Source organism: Aedes aegypti, chromosome 3 (assembly GCF_002204515.2).
Source record: "Aedes aegypti strain LVP_AGWG chromosome 3, AaegL5.0 Primary Assembly, whole genome shotgun sequence".
NCBI lineage: Eukaryota > Metazoa > Arthropoda > Insecta > Diptera > Culicidae > Aedes > Aedes aegypti.
The window spans coordinates 20,525,273-20,553,114 of NC_035109.1; the positions used below are offsets into that span (position 1 = coordinate 20,525,273).

Sequence of the window (27,842 nt, forward strand, 5' to 3'; positions counted from 1 at the left end):
TTCCCTGAAAAATGCTGGAATCTTGGGGAGTCGCTATGGGATTTTTTAGAAGAATCCCTGGAGAGTTCCTGGAGAAGTCTCAGGTTTCGTGTATCTTCTTCAAAAATATCTGAAATATTTCATGATAATTTTTTTTTTTGAAATTTCAGAAGGATTTACGGCAAACTCTAAAAAAGTTTATGAAAAATAATAATTGTATCATTTCCAGTAGAAATGTTCCTAAAGAAATTAGTTGAGAATTCCCTGAATGAGCCTCTGGAGTAATCCCTGAGAAAATCCTGGGACAAATTCCTAAAAGAATTCCTGGAGGAATCTCTAGAAAAATCACAGAAAGAATTCCTAGAGGAATCTCTTGAGCAACTCTGAAGGAATGCCATGGAGAATTCTCAGAGGAATCTCTGAACGAATCCTTGAAGAAGGAAAATTGTATTCTGATATTTTTCCACGTAAAAGTCTAAGTTATTTAGAGAAATTCTTTAAGGAGTTTCTGAAGAAAATCCGTGAAAGAGTCCGTTTGAAATTCTTTAAAGAAATCTTCAGAAAAATTACTGAAGGTTTCTTTAGAGGAATTTCTGGGAAATATATGAAATATTTCTTCGGGAAATTTTTTAAGGAAATCTTTGGAGAAAGTTTTAATGGAGAAGTTTTCGAAAATATCTCTAAATTATAACCTGGGGAAATTTCACTAGAGAAATTCGTATAGAAATCTATCCAGCTTTAGATTAGCTCTAGATCAACTTAATGGTCACAATGGTTCAAATCCCAACAAAAAAAAAACCCAGATGTTACGCTAGCCATTTCTAACATTCCTAGCCTACACTATACATTTTTATAGTTCAATAGAAGCAAGCTCCGTCGAAGTAAAAATTCCATTGTTTACGATGCATTATCATTGTTTTGCCATTATTTTCAGGATCTTTAAATATATGTATCATTTTGTATGTAATTTGCTGATCAATTTTTTAGGTAAATTAAGCGCAGTAGCTAATTGGTGTCACTAGTGGCTAAGAGCGCAAGATACTAATTGCTGGAATAGTTCAGATTGACGTTTGAACATGTTTGAAGATGGCCATCGAATACCATTTACCAATCCACGAAAGCCTTATTTTTATCCTCAAAATGTACAGCGTCCAATCACCCTTTCTCATATTCTTACAAATGCATACAATAATTTTGTGATGGCGGATTTAATGTGAATATTTCAAAAACATTTGACTAAGGGCCAATTTCTTCAACTTCGCTTAAGCCGTAAACCACGTATACCCATACGATTAAACCAGGTTTAAGGCCTAAGCGGTGGTGAAGAAACCGCTTATAAGAGGTTCGATGGATATTATTTTGAAGATAAAACTTCCACATAGCTAACTAATTTAGTACTTTTGCTGTTATTTTATGTTATAATAAATCAGAGCTCTGATTTAACTAGTTATAACTTTATTATCCACATGGTTTTATTACAATCGAAGTTAGCAGCTCCATCAGAATGTTTCGATCTATTTAAATAAGTACACAAACATGCATTGAGGCAAAGCAAAGTTTTATCTCAAATCCATGAATTTCCAAAGCAACTCCACAAATTTCTCATAAATTAAATAAAACCTGTTATAACCTGGGAGGGAGAAACCAATACAAAATTTCTCTACGTCACAGTGAGCCGAGATTTTGCTGTCACGAATCGTCACTGTGAGCCCGGATCTTGAACAATGGACAAACATGATAAAAGCGCGTAATTACCCGACTAGAGGCTTGTAACAAAAATATAATAAGATTTTATCAGAATATGATATGAATATCATATTATGATATAATTTTGTTAGGCTCCGTTATTCATAGCACATAATAAAACATAAATATAACATAATGTGTTTTATTTTTCTTTAAGATATTTTTTTGTTAATTTTTAACAACTTTATAACAAAATAAATAGATAGTTATTCATTTCAATAATATACAATATTATCGTATATCGATCAGTATTATAATTTTGATACTTTGTATCAAACATTATAACTTGGTTTGATATGTTTTTGATAGAATTAAAACACATTTTGTTATGTTTATGTTACTATTCATACATTTTTTGTTATAATTTTAGATATTTTAACAACATCCTGCATCAAGTTTGTAACAACCTATGTTCGAAAAAAAACTTATAACATAATAACATATGCTGATATAATTTTGTTATGTACCCTTAGTCGGGTAGCTTAAGCATATTTTTGCATTTCATCAAAAGTAGCAAAAATCGAATAAGAATCAATTCATGCATATTCAAAAGTAACTTCACGAGAGCATCGTTTATTCTTATTGAATGTAACGTATTGAAATGAGGCTTTTATGACTGTTTTTATTAAAACTTAAAATTAAACGCATAAAAAACTGTGGCCTTTTTTCAATGTTTGTCCAGAAAAATTGAAGGCACCCAACAAATGAAAACTAGCGATTTTCACTAAGCCTGCCTTGATTGTCGTTGGCAAACTGGAGTTATCTTGCAACTTGGAAAACAATTGTATCCAATTTCGTGTGTAGTATCGGTGCCTCCCTCCCAGGTTATTACTAATGATGACTCCTAGGGTACCTAAAATAACATGGTTAAACGCAGTAATTAAAACAAATATTATACATGTAAGTGGATTTAGATACTAAAATTATCATAATAAATTAGGTGAAAATATTGACAAATGAATCAACAAATGCAATAAGGCTATCAATGAGGACTATTCGCGATAGGGCTGACAGCTAAAAGTGTGCATGCAACCGAATGAGAGGTTAAACAAAACATGTGAGTGTTATCAGAGCTTAACATTTTCTTTTGAAATCGAGTCAGTCACTTACAGCATGGATCACGAAACGTCAAAAGCTCATGGTAAACAAAAAACCAGATGATCGCAGCTGTCTCATGGATTGCCTTATCCACTGCCTACTAAGATTCAACCATTAAAACTGTAGGCAAGAAATGTCAAAACTAATTCATCTCCCGTTGTTCTATAGCTAGCGAAAAGATATAAATGAAGGAGCTATTAGAAGAAGTCCTGAGGGAATCCTTGGACAAAATTTTGAAGACACGGACACCGTCTTCAGCCATTTAGCTGCACAGACTGTAACTTAACACTAGACAACGGACAAACATGCTACAGTGGCACAGCGGAGAAACATACCTGACGAAAAGTTTCAATGGCTGAAGTGGGAATCGAATCCACACCCCATAACACGATGCGCTTAAATGCCTCACGACTGTCACGAACTGTCACTGTGAGCCCAGATCTAAAACAATGAACAAACATGATAAACAAAAGGAAACTAGCGATTTACATCTAGTCTGCCTTGATTGCCGTTGGCAAGCTGGAGTTTTCTTGCAGTTTGAAATAACTTTGTGCCATATTTCGTGTGTAGTATCTGTGCCTCCCTCCCAAGTAGGTACCAAGTTGAAAAGCCAAGTATTGCCGTTGCCATTGTCACTGTTGAGTAGCGTCGTAGGTGCATGTTCGCAAATTTCCAGACTCTCCACCACATCCAGTTTCCAAGGAGTAGAAACATTTCGCAAAATTTTGATATCGGCCGTGGTAATTGTATGACCCTCTGAAAAGACATGTTCTGCCACCTTAGATTGAAAATCGTGTGTCATCCCCTCGTCTTCTGAGCTTTTCCTATTTCCGCCAAGTGTTCCTTGAATCTAACCTCGAAAGACCGCTTTGTTTTACCAACGTAGACCTTGCTGTAGTGGGAACAGCTGATTTTGTAAACACCAGCCTTGTTTAGTGTGTTTACCAGATCCTTGGTAGAGCCTAACGGAGTCCTAAGTTGGTTGTCTATGCTGGAAAACACCAAATCGATTTCGAAGTTCCTTAGCTTTGGGCGGAACTGTTTGCTGATGTGTATGTCGTATGGGTTTGGAGACTCTCTTCATGGGTTCAGTGTTAAGGTTAGTGTCGTCAAAGCACTCCGAATTTGCTGTCTTTCCTTTTTGATGGCTTTTATCGTCCTTTCTTTGTATCCGTTTATTCTTGCCGTCTCGTAGATGTATTCCAGTTCCTTGGTCTTTCCGCCTTCGCTGAGGGGTAGAGTTTGCATTCTGTGGATCATGTGATGAAATGCTGCCATCTTATGCTGGAACGAATGATTCGCTGGGTGTTTGTAGGCTTCCTATAGATTTCAAAGTTGTAAGATAAACTTTCTTCCCTGGTGACAAGTAGATCCAAAAACAGTAATTTTCCATCCCTCTTCTCCTCGTGGGTGAACTTGATATCCTTGTGTACGCTGTTGATTGTCTCCAAAATTCTAGCTAGATCGTTCCGCTTGATAACGCTGAAAATGTCGTCGACGTATCTCCACTATTAATCCGGTAATACTCCTTGTTTCTTTAAATTTTCCTCAAAATTTTTGTTCGCACAAAAACGGGGAGAGAGGGTTTCCCATGGGAGCTTTTTTCGTCTGCTTGTAGAAATTTCCTTGAAATTGAAAGTAGTTCTCGTCCATGCACAATCTTGCCATTTTCATGTATGTCCTGATAATTCCTTTCCATGCTGCATCCGTCCTTTGGGGGTAATTTCCAGGCCTCGAGAAGATTTAGGGAATATTTCACTAGAACGGGGGGAAAAAGAGCCGCTACGTCGAAAGAAACCATCATCTCGTCATCCTCGATGTGTCCTGCCTCTAATAGTTTCTGGGAGAACTCCTGGGTGTTTTTAACTGACCTAGTGGGGAATGGATTCGGCATACTCTGGAATTCCTTGACTAACCATTTCGCCAGTTTATGAGTGGGAGATCCGTCGACCGAAATGATTTCTTGCATTTCTTTTCCCGGTCCTCGTTTCGTCCTTATCTGCCCTGCTGCGTTGTCCTGTTGTAATGGCCTTTGCTACGATGTGCCTTGTCGTGTTCTGGTCCTTTATTGGTACGGTTTGGGTAATCGCTGTTACCATGTCTACGATGATTTTCTCCACCCCGAGTAACACACATGTTATAATTGATCCATATTAACTCTTATATGACAAAATATAGTCATATAAGAGTTATTATGCATCAATTATAACATGTGTGTTCCTTGGGACGTCCACGTTTTCATTTATCAGGGTGTCTACTCGTTTAGCAAAATGAAATTCCCTGATATTTCCAGGTTTTTTCCAGGTTTTATAAAAATAATTCCAGGTTATTTCTTGAACCTGGAATTATTTTTATAAAAATGTGTAATTTTATATGTCTAAAACAAATTATTGAACGGAACTTACAAGTGCATCAGTATGTGTCTTCTTGAAAGTATTTTTTGTACAGATTATGTACCATTCATTTCCATCGGTCGTTTGGATAACTTAGACAGCTTAATGGGCGCTAAATTAAACATTATTTGGATGTGTTGCAATATATCTACAATCTAAATTAACACAAATAATTCATAAAACTTTTGTATCCCGTATCCATTTTTTATGATAGAAACACGGATTATCAAGCCCCTGGGTAATCGCGTTCGACCGTATAACATTTGACTGTGGTAATATGATTAAATTATAAATGTTTGCATTTCATTCGAAAAAGTTCTAAATTAGTCATGATTGTTACGAAATTTCGAATTGATTGTTGTTCAAATTCCAGTTTACTTTTCGAAATTTTTTTTCTGGTGTTAAATATTTTCCAATAATTTAAAAAATGAATGAGTTTCTTGAAAATATGAAATTTAGAAACCTCTTTCCAGTAAAAAGAGATTAAAAAGTAATTAAAAAGAGACCGAAAAGAGACAAACAGTAATCAAAAACCGAAACCTAACAGAAACCAGGACAAAATAGTTTAATCAGACCAGACATTTCTCTGAAAATATGTTTAAAACTTTTTTTTTCAAATATTTTTTTTTGCGACATTACGACGACATACCAGCACATCTAGTATATGCCAGCAAAGGACAAACATTCATTAATGTATTACGACGGCATTACGAAAGGGATGGATTCATATCTATATTTAAAATATTCACTCTCCAAAAATTTTCCTAAGGAATTCCTCCAAAAATTTTGTTTTTTATATATCAAAATAGAACCAAGATTTTTCCAAACATTATCACAAAAAATACCACAAGGCTTTCATCAGAAATTCCTTCAGATATTTTTTGTGAAAAACCCCTTAGTCCTCGAGGATTTTATCCGGTGATTCTCCAATTAGTTTTTTCTAGAACATCCTCCAAGACTCCCGTTTAAAACATGTTGTAATATTCAACTAGAAACTTCTCCAGATGCCTCCAAGGATTTCTCAGGATTTTCTACAAAATTGTTCTTTAGAATTTTTATAAGATTTTGACTACAAATTTCTCTGAGGATACCTTCAGGATTGCGCCTAAGATTTCTTCTCGGAAATTCTTCTATTAATTCTAAGATATTTCTCAAGGAAGTTTTCAAAACCTTTTTCTCAAGCATTCTTCCAGAAGTTTTCACCAAGGATATATGAATGCAATTTCCCAGAAAGCTGAGAATTTAAAAAAAAATCCTTGACGTAAATGTATGGGTATCTTCTGTTACAGTTACTTATCTAATTTCTTAGGCCACCCATGATTAAAGAGGATTTTCAGGAAGACTTACTCTTGAAGAACTTTTAGAAGATTTCCAAGATTATTGCTACGATAATAAAAAAAAGAGAAATCATAATATCTCGCAGGATATTGCGCAGGATCTCCTGGAACACTGGACGAAATTACTAAAAAATTGTGTAGGAATAATCATTCCTACAGTCGAAGCATTTCATAGAAAAAATTACTGTGGTGTTAAATTGTGTGGAACCTCAAAAGAACTTTTCAATATTCAATGGGGATTTTTTGAGAAATTTATTGAAATCCTTGGATGAAATGCTGGAGAAATTCCTAGAAAAAAAAAAACTCTAAAGAAACTTAATAATGAAACACAGGTCGAATTGAGGAAATTATTTGAAATGTTCTCAATATATTGACTCGAATAACCCCTCGAGGAGCTTTTGGATCTATTCTTTGGAATAACCGTAGACGAAATGGCGTTGAAATTCTTGTCAAGTTTTCTTGGGAGAAATTCTGTGGGAAACTTTGGATATCTCTTTGATTAACGACTGTAGAATTCGGTTGGATAGTTAGTGAAAAAATATCTGGAGGAAGTCCTAAGATAGTCTTTGTTCAAAGTACTGCCTGAGAAAAATTTCTAGAGGTATTAACGTTGAAATGTTCAAGGATTTCTTGAAGCAAATTATGGAGGAACTCCTGTAAGCATCCTATGAAAAAAATGCTGAAGCAATTTCTTGAAGAATTCATAATAATATCTTTGGAGAAACCACAAGGATATTTTCTGAGGCTGTTCTCGAGAAATACGAGAAGAAATTTTGAATCTCAGTTATCTGCAAGCAAGATAAGGAAAAAAAAGAGACTTTAGATACTATTTTGGTTAAAATAGAGACTTCAGACACCTTTTATCAAAAATAGAGACTTTTTAGAGACTTGCAAAAAAAAAATGTATAGAAAAAGAAACCTGCTACCAGCTCTAGATATGTTAATCCTTTACCGAATACATTAAGATACATTAAAAACATCAATCATGTTTTGATAAGCTGATGAAATTTCATACTCGAAAAAATTCTCACTGAACAGCTCATATAGTTTTTGAAGAGCGGCGCAGCCGAATTTTTTTCGAATGAAGATAGTTTTCTGGCAATTAATGATAGCTCTGGGTTATAACGCAAAAATCCTTTGTCGTGAACATATTTTATCATGAATTACTGCTTCAAAATAATTTCCCTGATTGTGATCGAAATTCCCTGAGAATTCCAGGTTTTTTCCAGGTTGAATAAAATTCCCTGATAATTCCAGGTTTTCCAGGTTTTTCCAGGTAGTAGACACCCTGTTTATGTTACGGACACTTTCTGTATGATTTCTCAGCGTTATCGAGCGTCGGAAACCCTTAACTTTCGAATGGTAGGCAAAGAATACGCTACCGCAACTTGAATAATTTCAAATAAATCGAAATGTGTGGCATTTTCATGATTCTTATTCCGGACGCTTCCTCATTATTGCCTCATATTCCGGACACTTTGATTCGAATTTCGGACAGCTCAAAGAAATCATTAAAAGAACTTAAAAACCATCAGTTGAAGTCGTCAAGCCACTAAAGAGATGTCTAAGGCAGTTGGACATTTTAAGTTTGCATAGGTTTTTATGAAAAAAGCTTTCGAAAACGAGATTCGAAAGTGAGCATTTTTGTGCAGCAAAAATCGAAACATTTCGTGTGGAATGTTTCCCATAAAAAATAGAATGTCCAGAATTTGAAGCTATCCGTAATATGATTCAAAACGGTAATTGAATCATTCTGTATGGTTCCTTCGCGTCATCGAGATAATTAACTTTTGAATGGTGGATAAAGATTTTGATTCTGCAACATGAATAATTTTAAATAAATAGAAATGTGTGGACTTTTCATGATTCTTATTCCGAACGCTTCCTTACTTTAACCTCATATTCCGGACACTTTGATTCGAATCCCGGACAGCTCATGGATATCATAGATAGAAAAGTAAAATATTTAATTGAGATCGGCAAACCACTTAAGAGGCGTCTAAAGTAGCTGAGCATTATCAATTTTCATAGATATCTATGGAAAATGTTGACGAAATTTTTTTACAGGATTTCTCGGGGAAATTTCAGAAGTAATTTGTGGAGGAATCCTGGTGAGTACCTAAAGAAGTTTTCAAAAGTACATCTGAATTGTTTCCTGACAATTTGTCCTTAAAGAAAACCCTGTAAAAATTCCTGAAAAAACTTCTGGAGAAACTCATGAGGGAATTGATGGACAAATTCCTTTAAAAATCTCAGCAGGTTTCTCATGAGGAAACCTTAGTGGAGTACTTTTTAGAAGGCATTTCTGAAGGCAACCCTCGTGAAACTCTTGAAGATTTCCAAGAGGAGTTCTCGGAGAGATCCCTGGAGGAATGCTTAGAGAAATTTCTGGAAAATGTCTAAACTATGTCTAGGTGAAATTTTTGAAGAAACTACTGAACTCCTTAGAAGAGTTTTTTGAAGAAAAAAAATCAGGATTATTTCGTGGTGGAACTTTCTTACACAATTTCCTTGAGAAATAGCCGTAACGAAATTTTTGAAGGAGTTCCTGGAAAAAGTGAAACATTCTTTGGAGAAAAAGCATGAGAAATCCTCGATGGAATCCTGGAGGAGTTCTTTTGAGATTTCTCGTAAGAATCTCTCGTGGAATCTGTGGAAGAATTCTTAGAGGAGTCTGTGGAGGTGTCATTGTATCCCTACTCACTTTTTCAAAGGCGCTAAACTGGAGAAACAGTTGGCAAACTTTCCTGATATTCTTATTTAAGCTTTCTGCTAGTGCACATATCCATAATAAAAAGTGCACGGTTTTTGGATACCTTCTTCGTAAGGTTTGTGCTTTTGAAGTTTTAGTGCAATCTATGAAGTTGATTCGAAACTTTTTCACCTTAACAGCACGGCGTTAGCTATGATCTACCCGTGCATTGTACCTGGAGCTAAAATTTCCCGGCCATTTTGCTCGTCCCGGGATACGGGACAAAAGTCTATGCTCATCCCGGGAAACGAGAAATCCCGAAATTTGTCAAATCATCAAATGTGATGCATAACAACATTATTGAAGACGCATTACCTTCGCGGTTCGCGATTCGCGATTTTGAGCAAAATAAAAAGAACGAGGACTCAAAAATCGAATAATAATAGGGTTTCGTTCTACTTCGTCATAAGTGCTATTATTCGTCGTATCAAACTTAAAATGTTCCACTACGGCGAATATTCCAACTAACCTGCAACATAGAATCATTTTCCAAGTGTATTTTTGTGAAAGCTGTCATGGTTTGTACACCAGATATGCAATAAAAGTACTGTATTTCGTTAAATAACTTCAGTTCAATTATCCACTTTGCACTTTTTCGCCGAAATTGCATAGACGAACACGATTTGGAAGAAATGCCAAACGATCGACTCAAGTCACACCACTTTATGATACAAGTTTCTTCTCGCCCCCTGTGTGACTTACTTCGCCAGGCACATATTTTCACTATGGAAAACCTTCGTACCTCTTCATTGAAGGATTTCATTCCAATCACATGCCGTAAATGTTCTATAATTCACGAAATTTTATGAAATTTCCTCACCGTCCGCGGAAAATTGAGAATGTTAACAAAGTTCATTCCGTCGTACTGAGAAAAACAAGCTTGTGCGCATCAATGTGTGCGCGATGCTCGACGTAAAAATACGGTTCGTTGGATTGTGTTGTTTTCGCTGCACTGTGAGCAAATACCATAATTGTACGGTCAAAATTAATTGTGTTCATATGTTTGAGCAGAATTTTAATGACGAACAATGAATTTTAAAGGAAATTAGTATATTCCATCATGCTGAAGGAATGATGCGAGATGCCCGTAGACCTATATATTCTAGTAAAACATTTTATTATAGCGTTGAAATGTTGTGTTTTGACCACTCAATATATCACAGAGAGCCGTAAGTTGTGAGACGAATCTGGAAACTAATCGCGACAGAATTGAAAACGATACGACGGATTGATAATACGGCAAGATGCATTGTATTTGCTTTATTTCATAAAAGAGATCAAGATTTATCAAAAATCTTATTGTGCAATGCTAAAGCTGTTTTGAGAAAGAATTGTTTGGCATTGATTTGTATCAGCATCATTCACTGCAATACTAGAAAATTGCAGTTCATACTGATCAATGCTTAATACGATGGATACTAGCACATCACCCTACTAAACCAGCCTCTCTGCCATGAAAGCTACTAAAGCTAACATTCTCAAACGTATGGTTGGATAATACAAGTAGTTGAGTACAAAACTTGAAGATAATGCCTTACCGTACTGTCTCGTCATGGAAGTCACCTGTGAAATGGTGTAACTTCTTGTATTACACTATACATATAATATTAACTAATCGCCTCCAGGGAATCGACATGATTGGGTCTTCATACACTCTTCTTTAGTGGAAAACGGTGGTTTGATTACTCAACAGATTAATTTGTTCATTTATACTCACTAGGCAACGACCATTAAATTAGTTTTACTGGACGAAAACATAAACTCCGGTACGTGGACGAAAGCATAAATTGCGTGATGCAATGTATATAAATGTTCGTTTTTCACAGAGTGCTGAACGAATGTTCTTATCTAGGCTTAAATACCAATTGAAACAAATAGTTTTATTACACAAATTGCTAACGACCATCATAACGCGACATTGCACCGGTCGTTGCTAAACACGTATGGGAAACAGCAACCCACCCTGTCGGTTAACAGTGCGTTTGTATATTTGGCAACGCTATCCAACCGATCCAACCGTTGCTATTCTTCAAAACAAAGTGACGTGCAGTCTTTCAGGCATTCATCCGGAGATTTGCTGCAAGAATTTCTCCGGAGACTCGCTCCAGGTATCCCATCGGGTATATATTTTCTTCAGAAATTTATCCGTGGATTTCGTGCAGAAATTCCTTTTGGGATTTTCTCAAGAAATTTCTTCGATGATTTGATACACAATTTTTTCCGGGGGTTTCGTCCAGGAATTCCGCCGGGGATTTTCTCCAGATATACCTCCGGAGATTTTTCTAAGGTGATTTGGTTCAGGATTTTCTCTAGGATGATTTTCTTCAGAAAAACATTCGGGAATTTTTTCAGAGAATTTTTCCGTAGATTTCCTCCGAGAATTTCTCTTAGGATTTAAACCAGGAATTCATTCGAGAATTCTCTCCAGGATTTTTTTTTTCTAGAATTTCTCTAGGGGTTTCGAGGATTCCTTCGGCGATTTCCCCAAATCCTCCTCAGGGAGTTTTCTCCAGGAATTTCTCCGAGAATTCAAGGTTTCTCTCTGGGGGTATTCCTAGACCTTCTTGGAGATTTTTTTCCAGGAATTCAATTGGGGATTTCTATAGCAATTGCTCCGGGGATTTCGTCCAGGATTGTCTTCAAAAAATCAGTCGATGATTTTTTTCAGAGAATTTTTCCGGAGATTTCCTTTAGGAATTTCTCTTGGGATTTGAATTAGGAATTTTTCTTGGGATTTCAACCAGGAATTTATCCGGGGATTTTTTTCAGGAATTTCTCCGGGGATTTCAAGGATTACTCCAGCAATATCCCCAAGAACTCCTCTAAGAATTTTCGCCAGGAATTTCTCAGGGGATTTACAATAGTAGTTCCTCACGGGATTTACTCCAGGAATTCCTCAGGGAATTTCCAATAGCAATTCCTCCGGACATTTCGTGCAGGATTTTCTCTGGGGATTTCGTCCAGAAATTCATTGAGAAGTTCCTCTGAGAATTTTCTTCAAAAATTGTTTCTGGGATTTTTTTAGAGAATTTTTTCTTCTCGAAACTTCTCCTGGGATATCCTCCAGGAATTCTGCTGGTAATTTCGTCCAGAAACTCCTCCATAGATTTCGTCCAGGAAATCTTCCAGAAACTTCTTTGACGATATGCTCCAGGCATTCCTTCCGGAGAATTCCCCCAAGAACTCATCCGGGGATTTTCTTCAAAAATTCTTCAGAAGATCTCCAATAGCAATTCCTTCGGGGATTTGTACCAGAAATTTCCCTGGGGATTTTCTTAAAAAAATCCTCAGGAGATTGTTTTATAGAATTCCTCTGGGAATTTACTCCAGGAATTTCTCCGAGAATATCAAATAGAAATTCCTTCGGGGATGTTCGTCAAGACCTCTATTGAGAATTTTCTCCAGGGATTCCCCAAAGGACTTTCAATGACAATTCCTACGGGGATTTTGTCCAGAAATTCTTTTGTGCTTTCCTCCAGGAATTGCTTCGGGAATATCCTCCAGATGCACCTCCGGAGATTGGTCCAGGAATTCCCCTGAGCATTTCCTCCAGAAACTTCCCTGGCGATTTGCTCTAGGAATTACCAAGGGGATTTCCAATAGCAATCTCTCAGGGGACTTCGTCCAGAATTTCCTCTGGGTATTTCACCCAAAAAAATCATAAGGATATTTCTTCAGAATTCAGATTTTCTTCAGAAATTATTTCGGGGATTTTTTTAAGAAGAAGAAGACAATTTACACCGTCTTCAGCACATATGCTGCACAGGTCCTATAACACTTCCCCGAATACCATTACCCCGAAAACCATCTCCCCGAAAACCAGTACCCCGAAAACCATTACCCCGAATGCGACGTTACCCCGAATGACACATTACCCCGAAAACCATTACCCCGAATGGTAAATTACCCCGAAAATCAGTTCCCCTAATACGACACTTCCCCGAAAATCAGTGATGCACTTCAAGAAATTCTTCAAGGAAGCTCGCGAATTTGAGCCTTAAAGTTTTCGGCTTAGTAACTACTACTATTCCTATTAGTGATTTTTTATTCTTTCAATCATCGGCTGTTCTTTCGAGGTTGTATAATGGCAGTGTGAAAATTTTAATCAATGATTTTCTCTTCATTGAGTTATAGGCTGTTCTTTCGATATGTACCGTTTGAGTTGAAGTTTGAGCGATAGCGGTAAAAAAAATCGACTGACAAAATTGTCTTGAGCGAAATTCGAAGTTGACAGTGACTTCAAAAAATAAATGAAAATAAGCCCCTGCATTACTTGTCTGTATTACATCTTGTCTTGTTATCGGCTATTCTTTCGGAAGTTGCACTAGCAATGTGATTGTTGGCATCATAATTATTTACGCTTTCAACAGCGATTTTTTCTTCTTTTATCATAGGCTGTTCTTTAGCGATACGTCAAAAGTACGTAGTGGTCAGTTTAATATCAGTTAACATTTTCATCTGACATTTTTCAAACCATATACTAATGACATTTTAGAATATGTTGAACTCACATTGCCTCCAGCAATATAAAAATATAATTATGCATTACCAAATAATATAACGCTTTTGAAAGAAGGCGGGAAAGGTCTCTAATATTAACATGTCAGCATTATCATCAGTTCGAAAAATGATTTATTGCTTTGAACACAATCATTCTCACAAAATCAAGTACACGCCTGTGAGTAAAATTTGGGTTCTCACTTGGCTCATGAAGAATAGCTGTTGATTAAAAGAATAATAAATCTTTGATAATATGGAGAACATGAATTCAAATGAAAATCAAAATTCTATGAAATAGGTATATGGGATTCATTTGTCGGTTCTTCAATTTTTCGTGCCAAGAAAATTCGGGGTTATGGTCCATTCGGGGAAATGGTATTCGGGGTAACGGACTATTCGGGGTAATGGTTTTCGGGGTATTGGTTTTCGGGGTACTTGACCATTCGGGGTATTGACTTTCGGGGTGATGGTTTTCGGGGTAATGGTATTCGGGGAAATGTTATAGGATCGCTGCACAGACTGAACGATCACTAACATTAGGCAACGGACAACACGAAACACCCAGTAGCCCAGCGATGAATTTTTCGTTTGACGAAAAGTTTTCACCGACTGGAGCGGGAATCGAACCCACACCCCGTGGCACAATACGCCTAGACGACTGACGCCGCTAACCGCAAGGCCACGAAGCCCACTTTCTGAAAATTTTCTCCAGGTAGTTCTTGGAAAATTTGCAACAGGATTTTTTCCGAAGATTTTTTCCAGGAATTACTTAGAGGATTTCCTTCAGGAATGCCCCCGGGGATTTCTCCCAAGAACTTTTCCGAGAGTTCCCTCCAAGAAATAATGCGGGGATTTCCTTTGGAGATATTCTCCAAGAATTCCTCCGGAAATTCTTTTGAAGCTCCACCAGGAACTCCTTCGAATTTCCTTCTTAGTTTCTCCAGGAATATCTCTAGAGTTAGTCAAGCAATTACCCCGAAGTTTCTCTAGAAACGCCTCCAGAGTTCCTCCAGAAACACATCCGGAGTTCCTCCATAGTTTTTCTAGGATTTTTTTTTTTTAGATTCTGTAGGATTTTGTCCAGACTTCCTACAGGAATTTCTTTAAATATCTCTGGGTATTCCTTCGGTGCTTCACCGTTCATTCCTCCTGAGTTGTTCCAGAAATTCTTTAGGAGTTCTTCAGCAATTCTTCTGGATGAAATCCAGCATATCCTCCGAAGTTCCTCCAAAGTTCCACCGGGAAGTACTTTGGATTTCCTTCGTAGCTCCTTTAGAATTGTTGCGTAGTTCTTCGGGTATTCCTCAAGGAATTTTCCGGTTTTCCCCCATGAATTCCTCTGTAGGTCCTCTAACAATTCTTCCGGCGTTCCTTCAGAAATTTCTCCGGAGTTCTTCCTGAAGCTTTGAAGAAACCTCGAAGCATATGCTGGATAAATCCAAAAGAATTGCTGAAAGAACTCCAGAGGAATTTCTAGGGCAACTCAGGAGGAATCACCGGTGAAGCTCCGAAGAAACTCTAAAGGAATTCCTGTAGAAATTTAAGACAAAACCCTAGAAAATCTCCAAAGGAAATCCTGGAGTAACTACAAAGCAATTCATGGAGAAACTTAGGAGGTGTTCCTGGAGAAACTCTGGATGCGTTATTGGAGGAAGTCCGGAAGCGTTTCTAGAGAAACACCGGAGTAGTTGCTTGAAGAGCGTAGAAGAAATTCCTGGAGAAACTAAGGAGAAAATTCAAATACCCACAGTTGGAAAGAAACTCCGGAGGAACTTTCAAGAAATCCAAATGAATCGCTGGAGGAATTTCTGGAAGAAATCTAGAAGAATTGCCGGTGGAATCCAGAGGACGTTCCGAGGAATTGCTGGATGATATCCAGAAGAATTGCCGATGGAACTCCGGAATAATTTTTAGAGGAATCCCCAGAAGAAGTCTAGAGAAATTCCCGGAGAAACTTTTGAGAAATTTTCTGAGGAACTATGGACAAACTCCCGGAGGGAATGTAGTGAATTATTCGAAGCAACTTCAGAACAATTCCATTTCATGTTTACTATGATGGTCCTCTCAATCAACTTTCAAAAGCATTTCTATTCTATGAGTCGATGGGAACTTCAGTAATCGATTCATGGAGGTTTGCCTGTACTTGAGGAACTCTGGAAAATTCTGGAGATATTTCGAAAAAAAAAATCAGGACGAATTATGGAGAAAATCCTAAGGAATTCCCGGTGGAGCTTCAAAAAAAGTTCCCGGAAGAGTTCTTGAAAAACAAATCTCCGGAGGATTTTTTGGTGGAACTCCATGGAGGAAATCCTCGACCCCGGAGAGGAAACCTTAAGAGGAGTTCATGGGACATCCCTGGAGGACTGTTTTTGAAAAAAATCACCGGATGAATTACTGAAGAAAATTCCGGTGGAATTCCTGGTGGAAATAACTAAAGGAATTCATTAGCGATACTTTTTGTCTAAACGTCCAAACAATGCGGAACAAACACTGTAGCTGTCAATAATGATAAGCAAGAATAGCAACTACCGGTGCGTAAACAGGGTCGTAGGGGGACTGGGGGTAGTTTGCCCACGTTAAGGAAAACAGCGATTTTAGATGTGAAAAACATTGTCTTATGCTCTTTTTTAGTTATGGTCGGATAAACAAACATGTTTTCTTTCAAATAGTAGAAACAGCTATCCATTTTAGCTTTTCTGGGGTTTATAAATTAATTTTAAAAAAATGCTTGCTTAACTGCATATGCATTGTTTTGCGGGGTAAAATGCCCCGCTTCAGTCCGGCGTTAGCCGTTCTGTAAACGTACGCACACAATCATGCTTGTTTATAGGTTGCATACATCCGGGCGTTTGTTCAGATGTTATCATATATATAATATCCCAGAGTTGTCTTTCTGTCAGTAACGCTTTGAAATGTTTCACCGAAAAGTTTCATTGTGCACTACAACAGCAATGATAAATCATTATAACAGTCAATTTTAATATTAGAACATTACAATTACAAATTGAGGAGCACTACAACAGCATATTCTAGAGTTTTCTGGAACATTGTTTTTTACAGTGTAGTAGGAACTTGGTCGGTGATTAAAAGGTAAACAAACCAACTTCAAGCAGATTGTAGTGCGGTCGAATTGGAATCGGGCTGGTGTTGAAAATAAGATTCAGAACGGGCTTCGCCAGATCCAACTCAGATTTAAAAACGAATTCGACATGTACATACAGACAAGATAAACATGAATGAGATGAAAGTGCGCCAAATATTCGAGTTTTTTTCCGTATTTCCAGTGAAACCTCCATTAGCCGATGTTCAATAACTTGATATCGTCTCATGGATGCATACTAAAAACCAAATTGTATTGTTACTTTTATACTCCTTGTGAACATTTTTACAAACTATTCCCGTTCCATGACTCGATACTTCCATAAGTCGATGGTCACTTCATCACAAGTGTGATTTTGCAAGTTGATAATAAATTATATAGCATTGCAACAGCTATTCAGCTGAATATTGTAGAAGTTTCAGCAAGATTCTACTTCTCAATTCATAGAATCTTCTGGAACTTTGAAATGTGTCACAACAGATGAAACACTACAAACAGCATTCAAGACTATTTCAGATTAGAACATTACAACAGCATTAGGGCCACGTGCTCCCATGAAGTATGGTCGAAGCATAAATTTAGGCGCTTTTGCGGTCATTAGCGTCATGCGCTTTGAAAGATTATGCATAGCTCTTCGCTATAAAATTCCGTTGGAACGTGGCTAGCCACGTTGGGTAGGCTAGTTGTTCAATAATAGCCATAATAGCATACATGCTGATGCGAAAAATGTACATTTGTAAGGTTCCAATTTGTGCGTAACTTCAACGTGGCATTACGTTTGGTAGAATTTGAATTCAAACGGCTGTTTTGGTGTTATAAAATAGGGGTGGGTGTTTTGCCCCCAGAGTTGATTAAAGTTTAGGTCCTTCGTAAAGCTTTCTTAGGACAAATTTAACATATTTTTTGCATGTAATACAAACTATGACAGTGCACAAGTTGGCTCTCGGCGATAGTTTTAAAAATTTGGTTATTTATCGACCTAAAAAATGAGCTTGAAAATCGCACAAAATTGCAACGAAAACGACGAAAAATGTTTTTATACGTTTATAACGATATTTTTGGGAAAAACACATAAACATATATATAAATAGAAGCATTTTTATCCATTTTCTATGATCTAGGATAGAAAAAAACATTCTAAAACACATCGTTCGTCCAAATCGAGGGTGGCGCGTTTTGCCCCCTATGGGCTTATTACCCCCAGTTCCCCTACTCTAACAATCAACGATCGGTGCAGAAATGAAAGAATAGCTAAAATAGAACCGCTTTGCGTATTCATTTTATGCACGCATCTATGAACGCGGTGGGCATCGTCTAAGAAAATAAGCCACAACTGTCTAGTTTAAAAATATATAGATATAAATCGCTTGTTGTTTCCACTATTGCCATAATTAGTGCAATAGCAATAATTGGTACTTCTACCCTATGAGTATTATGATTATCCGGGAAACAATAATAATCCATTCACAAATAAGAGATCATTCAATTCAATCTAGTTCCTGGAATTTGCTCATCATGATTACTAGATACCTGCACCGATGACCCGCATGTAGAATACGTAATTGGAAATACCTTCCCACGGTTGATCGACTCCATGGAGATTTCAGAAGAATCCTCGAAACCAAACGCTTCCATTCTTCCTCCTGCTCACCATCTACCATTATTGAACAGAAGGTAATCGATGGCGGAGTGCAAAAACAGAAAACAGCAAATCGATCCAGCCCGCATCACGACATCCATCCTACAGCGAGACTCCCCAAGGTGCAGCACGCAAGACAGACGTCACAACAGTTCAATCTAGCACGATTTTCAATCTCCACGTGAAACAACACTTACCTTTCTTTCTGCCACCCAGTTGCGCCGACTGTCTTTACCGTCTCTTCCTGCGTCTTTTTCTGTGTCTTCTAGTCCATTAGGGAAGGTTCGATTTCTCGTTCGAACGAAAGCTGATATTTGTCGACGACGGATCTGAGTCTTCCGCAATCAGGCATCAGACGCCCCGGATGCAACATTTTCCGCATTCTTTCTGTCTGATTTCACCAGAAGGAGTCTGCCGAACAAACACACGTAAAATCCAGTGCAACACCTTCGTCGAGCGTGGTTTTCAACTCCAATCATCCACCTGAGTATCGATTTCAATCTTTCCGACCGGATGCTTCTTCCCCCTTTTACCGCTCATACATTTTCCACTCTTCAAAGCACAAACACAGCGAAAACGTTTCCACCCACTTGCTTGATTCCGCCCAGATGCCACCAAAGGATCTTCGTAATCTTTGATCCGTGTTTCTGTTGACACTTGCACTTGAACAATCACTGCCAAAAAATCTAGCTACTGAGGTCCCTCAAGAACCCCAAAGAATTCTGCTGTCACGCACCGCTCCTTCAGCACCTCTTCTTTTTTATATTACTTTCCCAAATAAATTACTCTGGCACGCACTGACCTACGAGAAACGCAGCGCCTACTTTTTCGCACGCCCGCACCGTTTGACACAGTTGGCTTTGACTGGGCCACGCTAGGCTCGCCACTGATCTCCCGAGCAGGGAGCGAATTTTCCAACCATCCAAAATCCCTCGCCGAAGTCCAGAGCGCCAACTTCACCGCTCTCGTTATCTCATTGCTGCTTGGTAGATCCTAGCATGCGGTGAGAAACCTGTCAAACTTCGGTATCCTGGCAGCCGAACAACAAACACTCGAAACGCCATCTTCCGAGACAATCAAAACGTAACGCGCGTAACGCCTCTGCTGGGTTCTGCAGGCTTGCGGACATGCGTACAACCGCCGGGAAAAAGCTCTGCGAAGTCCTTTGGCGGTTCAGAGGGAAACCAAGGTGGACGAGGAACTGTTTTTGATTCTCCCTTGCTTTTGTTTTTCTATACAACGAGGAAACGCATCCGGGGCGACCTTCGGTAACGGGAACGTGACAAGGCGGCCGCACCGAGGGGAAGTTCTGGCAGCGTGCGAGGGGTAATAAAAAATGTGTTGCGAATAGCGAAACATGCTGGGGTAGAGTTCATTCCGCCACTTTTGCGGTGGTTATGTATGACCTGGGTATCGCCTGAAGGTATGCAACTGATGGGTGGTGGGGGTGAAGGACTAGGTTGGGCGGACGGTACAAAGCGGGCGTTGTTGTGGTAGGATAACGTGTGTGATTGTCGATGCACAGGCATCAGATAAGGAAGTTCAAATAGAGAGGAGGACTGCGATACGAGGGAGGCAAACGAATTCAATGAGTAGATGGATGAGAGTTTTCAGAGTGGTGTGAAAAACCAAATTGGAACTGTGTTGGAAATTGGAATAGTGGGGTGGCAACGAGCTATGCTTTCAATGAAGTGTGAAAGTTTGTAAACTAGCGATTGGGATTTGGGAAGGGATGAATTGAGCGATGATACAATAGATATGGATGAGATACATGAGTAACCGTGTACATCGGATATAGGGAGCCATCAGCAAAGCAAATCAGCATAATGTTACATTCGTTCCAGAAACTTTTACTTGAATCCAAATTTTATCATTTATTCAACTCAGAGTGCTTCGGTTTCAGGAGGGCTTTAAGATGACTAGTAGTTGCTGTTGACGGTTACTCGTCATGATTGTAAGCGAATCTTTCCGATGCCGGGATTGGTTCAGCTATTCTGAAAACACTATAATATAAATTTTTAATTCGCAACGCATTTTTGTTTGGCACATACTTATTTATGTTTAGAACACGTAATAACGAAATTGTGCTTGGTAGCGATATCATGATATGAGGTACGTCTTGGTGGCTATATCCTTGGCGAATAGCCAGTGATCATCTGGAGTTTTATCATTACAATTAATGCTCACATAAGATCTAACAACTATGATCTATTATGTTTTCAATTCAACGCCTATCTACGGTTATCCAAGAACTCCTTTGAATTTAGAACTTAAAATCTAAATGAATAACCAGTGATTTTCTTGACTCTAATGAACAAGATTTAAACTCAAAGAAGCTCGAATTTAAATTAGAAATAAACAATTGTTAAAATTTTTCCAGAAACGTCTTTGAGTGAAGACCTATGCTTTTACACGCGTAACCAGTAATCTTTCGAATGTTAATGAATAAGCAAACTTGAACACCAAGGCTAATGAACAAACAGAATCAAACAAACATATTCTATTAAGTTTGGAGCCCAACGGCATTCTAGGGTTATTCAAGAACTGCGTTGAACCTAGGTATTCAGATCAACGAACGTAACCAGTAATGTCTTGACGAAAAATCTACAAGGTTTACACTCATGTGGGCTCATACAATCATCGTGAACAAAGTTTATCATTTTCCGGTAAACTGTTTCAAGAACGACGGCCCTCGTAGATTTTTTCCATCCTTAGTTTTGATCATTTGTAAAACGATGACGGTTATTTTCCACAGAAGGTTTCGCTATCTTTATTAACGAGATTTTAAGTCTGGTCTGGTTCATCTTGAGACCAAAAGCTTTAATTCTTTTGCGAAGGAAGTCGTCACTGATATTTAAAGTGACTTTCTCGGGGTTGGGATTCAATCCCAGGTCCTCAACGTGAGAGGCGTGTGTTATAACCACTACACCAGGTCCGTCCCTGTAAAAACTTATGAGATTTCATCTCAACGGTCGGCACACTTATCCATACTAAATCGCGAAATTCAGGAAAACACTTGAGTTGCCTTTTCAAACTCTGATTCATTTTTTCTTCTCCCTTTCTCTCATCTATCCTTGATATTTACCTTTCATCCTACTTCACCCACTTTCTTAAGATTTTTCTGACCTTTTCTCATTTGGGTTCTTTTTCTATTTCTATAAACACTTGTGGATTCTTCTCCTGCGACTTTGCCGCTCATCTGGACCACAAGGTGAACGGGTTTGGAGAAATAATCTGCGACGTTCTCATCAGATTGTCTCCTGGTCCACGACCTTACGTCGGAAATTCCCGGAACTTCATTTGCCCGGTAATGCTCGGCTCTGCTGGTACAACTACGGGGTTCTGTGTCGCTTAAACCACACTTACTTTCTACTTTTCTCTGCTGGAGTTATTTGGGCTATGAACCTTGTTCCTAATCCAGCAAAAATTCACTGTTCACGCCTGTAGATATGAAGGCCCGTATTCAAAGGAGTTCTTGTATAATCTTATACACATACACATACACAGGTTCGCGAGACTATTCGTTCATAAATGTTGATCATAAACGGCAACGATCCTCATAACTTGGCAGACGGAACGGGTCACTCCAAGGCAGTTTGCGCAAGGCGAATCGAAGAAACCGTCGCTGGACCGATACAACTCTTTCAACGCCGTTATAATATGGATTCCAAACGGGAGAACAATATTCCAGAATCGAGCGCACCAACGATCCATAGGATAAGGGATGTAATTTTCGACCCAATGCTAATTTTCGACCCATTGATAAAACAAACGTTATTTTACCTACTGTTTGAAATTTTCAAACATTTATAAAACACTGGAATTTGCCATTGCTGTTATATCTATCATGATCCAATAAAAATTGCATCTATATAACGGAGTTTTAATCCTAAATTGATAAATCCTGATTTTCTTGTGTCTGAATCAATCCTTTTTCTTCCATTGATGAAAATTCGTCACATATTGAAAAGGCTCAAATCAGTATAACAACTGATCAAAGTGATGCCTAATTGAAAAAGTTTGGTGAAACCTGATAAAATTTAAGCAAATTGTAATTAATTTTATGCATCTATAAGCGAAAATAAATTTCATTACGCGTTTGAAATTGTTCGAAAATTGAAACACCAGGTTTTAATTTTCGACCGGTCGAAAAAGCATGCCATGATTTCAGCAGGTGATGTGTTTTAGTTTTCGACCCTTCATCAAAAGTAAGCATCGTTCATAGTGGTGGTTGTTCTTTCGTGGAGTTGAATTTTTTGCTTCAACGTTTTTTAACCAAAACGGTAAGAAAAATACTGATCTTGCTTCAATTTTATCAAAATTATATGGATTAACATATTATAGCGCCCAGAAAAGTACAGACAAGTCTACGCAGAAGCCGACATCCAGCAAATAGCATCTAAGGTAGTCAACAAGAACTCGATTATGGAATTCCGAAACTTCATATACATATTCAATTCAAGATTGGCGAAGAAATATCTATCAGTCCGTTATTCGTCCTGGACCGACCACAATGGAGGAGGATACCGAATTTGAAGAGTTGATATTCGGCAGTCAGCGACGGGGATGGCTAGTGAAACATGACTCAATGATGGAGCATGTTGAAGGGTTTCTTGATACTGCTGAAATGCAAAACTATTTTAAAGACAACCATCCAGGTGAATTGATAGAGCAAGATAAATAATATCGCAATTTTCTTAGAAAGCAGTTGAAGAGAGAATCCGAAATTAAGAAACAAGACCACGCTGAAGCAAAACGATTCGAGCAAAATTTGTAGTGAAAAAAAAAGAAAACAATGTCCCGATATGACCCATAAAATAATAGTCAAAACCTAAAAAAGCAGTCAAAGTTGAGAGTATTTGAATTTTCACTTGAACTATTAACTAATGAAATGAAATACATGTTTTAAACAAAATGGTTTTACATGTTTAAATGACAATATCCCATTGCTGTACTATATCCTATCGCAACAGTAGAATATAATGTAGTTTGATCCACGTAAAACCGTTTAAATGGTAGAAAAATCGATCAGTGTTCATGAATGTCGCTTTTCCTTGGTCGTACAGGTTGTACATAAGGATCAAGAATCCATCATTCAATCAACAGCAATCATCAAAAATGAAAAAAAAAACACAAATTGAACATTGCTTCAATTTTGAGCAAAAAAACGTAAAACGATGATGGTTATTTTCTTCTCAAATTATGATATCGTAGTTCACAACTTAATCACGCAATTCCACAAACAAACTATTAGACTATTGACGAAACGTTTTACATTCAATATCTTCAAAGGATGTGACAGGGATACAAAACCAGTATTTATGGTATTCAGGAGCCTTCCATAGATCTATCAGATAATAACTGTTGAACTGCTTATCATAAAGTTCGTTACGGAAATGGCAAGCATACACTGTTTCCACTGGAATGTAATTCGAAAAGAAAAATCATTGAAGAATATTCAACAGTTTCAAGTTTTTTTCATACGATATACCCGCTATATTGTTTCAATCTGGTACAGGTCGAAAATTAGCACATGCATGGGTCGAAAAATAAAACAGTGGGTCGAAAACTAGCACAAAAAGATAAAGTCATTAATCCATAAAAATACAAAAAATGCAATCAAATATCATCTAATAGAAGTTATACATGAACAAATAATATGTTTTTCTATTCGACTGCCAAATTTGAATATTGGTTGATGCTTTTTTGTAGGGTTTTTGGGAGTTTTCCACTCATATGCTGGTTTCATGGGTCGAAATATAGTGCTTTTACCCTACAGAGGTTTCAGGCAATGAACATCGGAAAAATGTTTTGTCATCCTAAAAATGAAGCTTAAAGCCCTAGATGCTTTATCTATGGCGTATGACATGTGTTGTTTGTAGTTCAACTGAGAATCAAGGATAACTCCTAAGTCTTTTATGTGAGTTGTACGTTTAATTGTCGTGTTGGACAGCTCATAGTCGAAGTAGATGGGCTCTTTTTTCCTTGAAAAAGTAATAACCGAACATTTCTCTGGATTAATCAACTTACGGTTGATGCTGCACCAGTTTGCAAATATTCCGAGTTGTCGTTGTAGGAAATCATTTACAGACTGGATTCACAAGAAGAGCTTGAGGTCATCAGCATACGAAAGACGTGGGGCTTCGAGAACTAGGTTCACATCGTTAAAATATAGCAGGAAGATTAAAGGTCCTAAATGGCTGCCTTGTGGTATCCCAGACGTGGCAGGAAAGGTTTCTGATGTGCAATCGCCGATGGTGACCATCAGCTGGCGACCAGAGAGGTAGGATCGAAACCATTGAAGTAATGTACCGCTTAATGTAATGTAAAGCTTATCGAAAGCAGCTGACAAGTCGGTGTATATGACATCTGTTTGCATCCGCTCAACCATGCTTTCGGTAATAAACGAAGTGAGACATAGCAGATCGGTGGTAGTTGACCGGCCAACCATGAACCCAGTTGGTCATCACTCAGATACTGTTTAGAATGCGATAATAAAGGTTGCATTATGATAAGTTCAAATAGTTTCGATACAGCGCTCAGAGAAGAAATGCCCCGATAGTTGTCCATGTTCCGTTTACTACCTTTCTTATGCACCGGAAACATATGAGCTATTTTCCAACAAGAGGGAAAGATTCCACTGGATACACAGCTTCGGAATAATCGATGCAGTGGCATGAGCAGATTGGAGATATGCTTTTTGAAAACGACTGATGGAGCTCCGTCTGGACCTGGGTTGAAAGATGGCTTCAGTTGTGATGCGGCAGTCGAGATCATCTCGACGCTGATGTCGATAGTACTCAGAGTCTGAGCATACAGAGGAACATTAGTCGCCGCAATAGCGATCTGACCATCAGTTAGAGTTTCGTCGGTAAACACATCAGCGAACTTGGAGGGGAATAACTGGCAAATCCGCTGAGGATAAGATGCGGTTAAATTGTTCCACGTCATTGACGAAGGAAGGCCGGACTCTTTGCGTTGTTGGTTAACGTACTTCCAAAACGACTTCGGATGCGACCTGAGCTTTCCTTGAATATTTAGTTGGTAACGAGAATAGCATAAACGACTAATCCGCTTGTACTCATAATTCAGTCTAACGTATTGAATTTTCAAGGAAACCGTGCGATATTTTGTGTATCTCCTAAGAGCGGCTCTCTTGATTGTTTTGAGCTGTTTCAATTCACTTGTCTGCTACGGAATACGATTTAGCTGTTGACTTCATTTTGGAACATGTCTGTCTATAACATATCCCAGAACTTGTGAAAAAGTAAGAGCAGCACAATTCGCATCATCGGTGTCAAAGATGACATCCCAATCTAGACTAGTCAGCACGTCGGTTATGCTACGATGGTCAGCCTTCCGGAAGTCGTACGATACGGGTTCAGGGAAATCAATAAAGTCCCTGTCCAGACACTTTGGAATGTTAACTATCAGCGGAGAGTGGTGGGACACATGCTTAACCAAAGGAACAGGAGCCTCGGAAATAAATGGAGCTGTGTCCTGGGTACTAACGAAACAAAGATCCAAGCTACGTTGGTTTTCATTCAATACGTGGTTGATTTGAGAGAGAGTCGATGCACTGCAGCTATCGAGATGTATGGCCGCTGGATGGAGTACAGACTGCCGGCTATCCGGAAAGAGGAAACCGCCGTGAGAAATACCAGCCAGGTTGAAATCAATGTGTTCGAACCAGATCAATGTCTCGAATACGATCGGGGGAATGTACACCGCTCATAGGTATGGCTTACGGTCATTTACTCGGGGATACGACTGTGATGATTATGTTGTAGGTTATGGCCTTCAGTCTATTATGTTCAAAAACGTCGGATGAAAACGTAAAATCCGTTTTTGAACATAATAGACTGAAGGCCATAACCTACAACGGTCATTTAGTTCAACGGCAATCCATACCTGTTCCAAACTGATCCATTTGTCCTCCTCTACAATTTTCGCTTTCAATCCACGGCGGACAGCAATTAGAACACCACCTCCAGTCGATTTCCTGCTGTTATGCGGATTTCTATCGCACCGAAAAACCTCATAATCAGATCCGAAAACTTGGTTGGATAGTGTTCGATCGTCGAGCCAGGTCTCGATCATGACAATCACGTCGTAACATGTATCCGAAACTGCTAAATAGTAGTTGTTGACTTCCGAATTAATTCCGCCGACGTTCTGGCAGAAAATAACAAGTTCATGTTCATGATTATCGATGTCTGATCTGCGTAAAAAGCGATGGGAATCTGCTTCCTTGGAGTCTCGTCCGGAAAGGTTCGAAGAAACAGTGCTTGTCGGTAAGCCGGTTAATGATACCAGCTTGATGAGAAGTGGGTGTAGACGTGATTTCGGTGGTACTAGAATGCGTATCAGAATCAAGCAGCGAATTGTCGCAAAAACCGTTATACTTGCCTAAAAAAGCAAGTTGGGAGACCCCCATTCCACATCTAAGCTCAAAGCCAGGACGACTATGTGGAACGCTGGCAGCAATCGGCACGACTGAGATAGAGGAACTGGGAGCTCCCAAAAAGCTTTCCACGGTGCGTCCTGGTGGTCCACAATGCAATTCATGGCTGGAAGCAGGTGCGGTGAACGTTGGCCGAATATGATGTGCGAGATTAGTTGATCGTAAAGTACTGAAAGGCGAACCAGTATGAGGCGCAGAATGATCGCTCGATAAACAGTTGATGTTGTACTTACCTGACAAGACAAATTGGGAGACACCAAATCCGCATCTAACTACAGGGCCAGGACGACTATGTAGAACACTGGCAGCAATGGGCGCGACTGAGTTAGAGGAACAGGAGCCTCCCAAAATGCTTTCATTGGTGCGTCCTGGATGTCCACAAATAGTTGAAGCGTGTCCGATAGTGCGTCGAAGAGTCCAAAAGTTCAGTATTGAGTCAGCAGTTGATACAGTCCTGGAATTCGATTCAATTTGAGGCAGCGAAAGTTCAGCTGAAGAAGATTTATTTGAAAAGTACTTGCCTGGGCAAGTAGGGTGGAAGACCACATTTCCGCCGCCAACCTCAGGGCCCAGACGACTATGATGAGCGAAGACAGCAGAAGGCGCGACTGAGTTGGGAAGATTAGGGGCTTCCATCATGCTTTCTACGGCGCGTATGGGTTGTTGTTGTTGGTTGTCAATAGCGGTGATTATGCTTCGTCCGAAATGGTAGTGGGATTCGTTATGGAAATCGGGCGTCAAAAGTTGGCTTTGGTGCAGGTGCTGGAGTTCCAAAAGGCGTTCCATCGCGCGTTGTAGTTGACATAGCAGGAGGAAGCCACACTGAGTTTTTTG

The 27,842-nt window shown here is 38.7% G+C and overlaps 1 protein-coding gene across 1 annotated transcript in view; it reads right to left on the reverse strand.

Annotated features, from left to right (window-relative positions):
* LOC5566756 (hemicentin-2) overlaps positions 1–19,442 on the reverse strand; it is a 161,263-nt gene extending 141,821 nt beyond the window's left edge. The window contains exon 1 of the mRNA XM_021851256.1: positions 18,742–19,442. The gene's annotated coding sequence lies outside the window, so the exon portion shown is untranslated. The remainder of the gene's footprint in view (positions 1–18,741) is intronic.
* Positions 19,443–27,842: the final 8,400 nt, after the last annotated feature.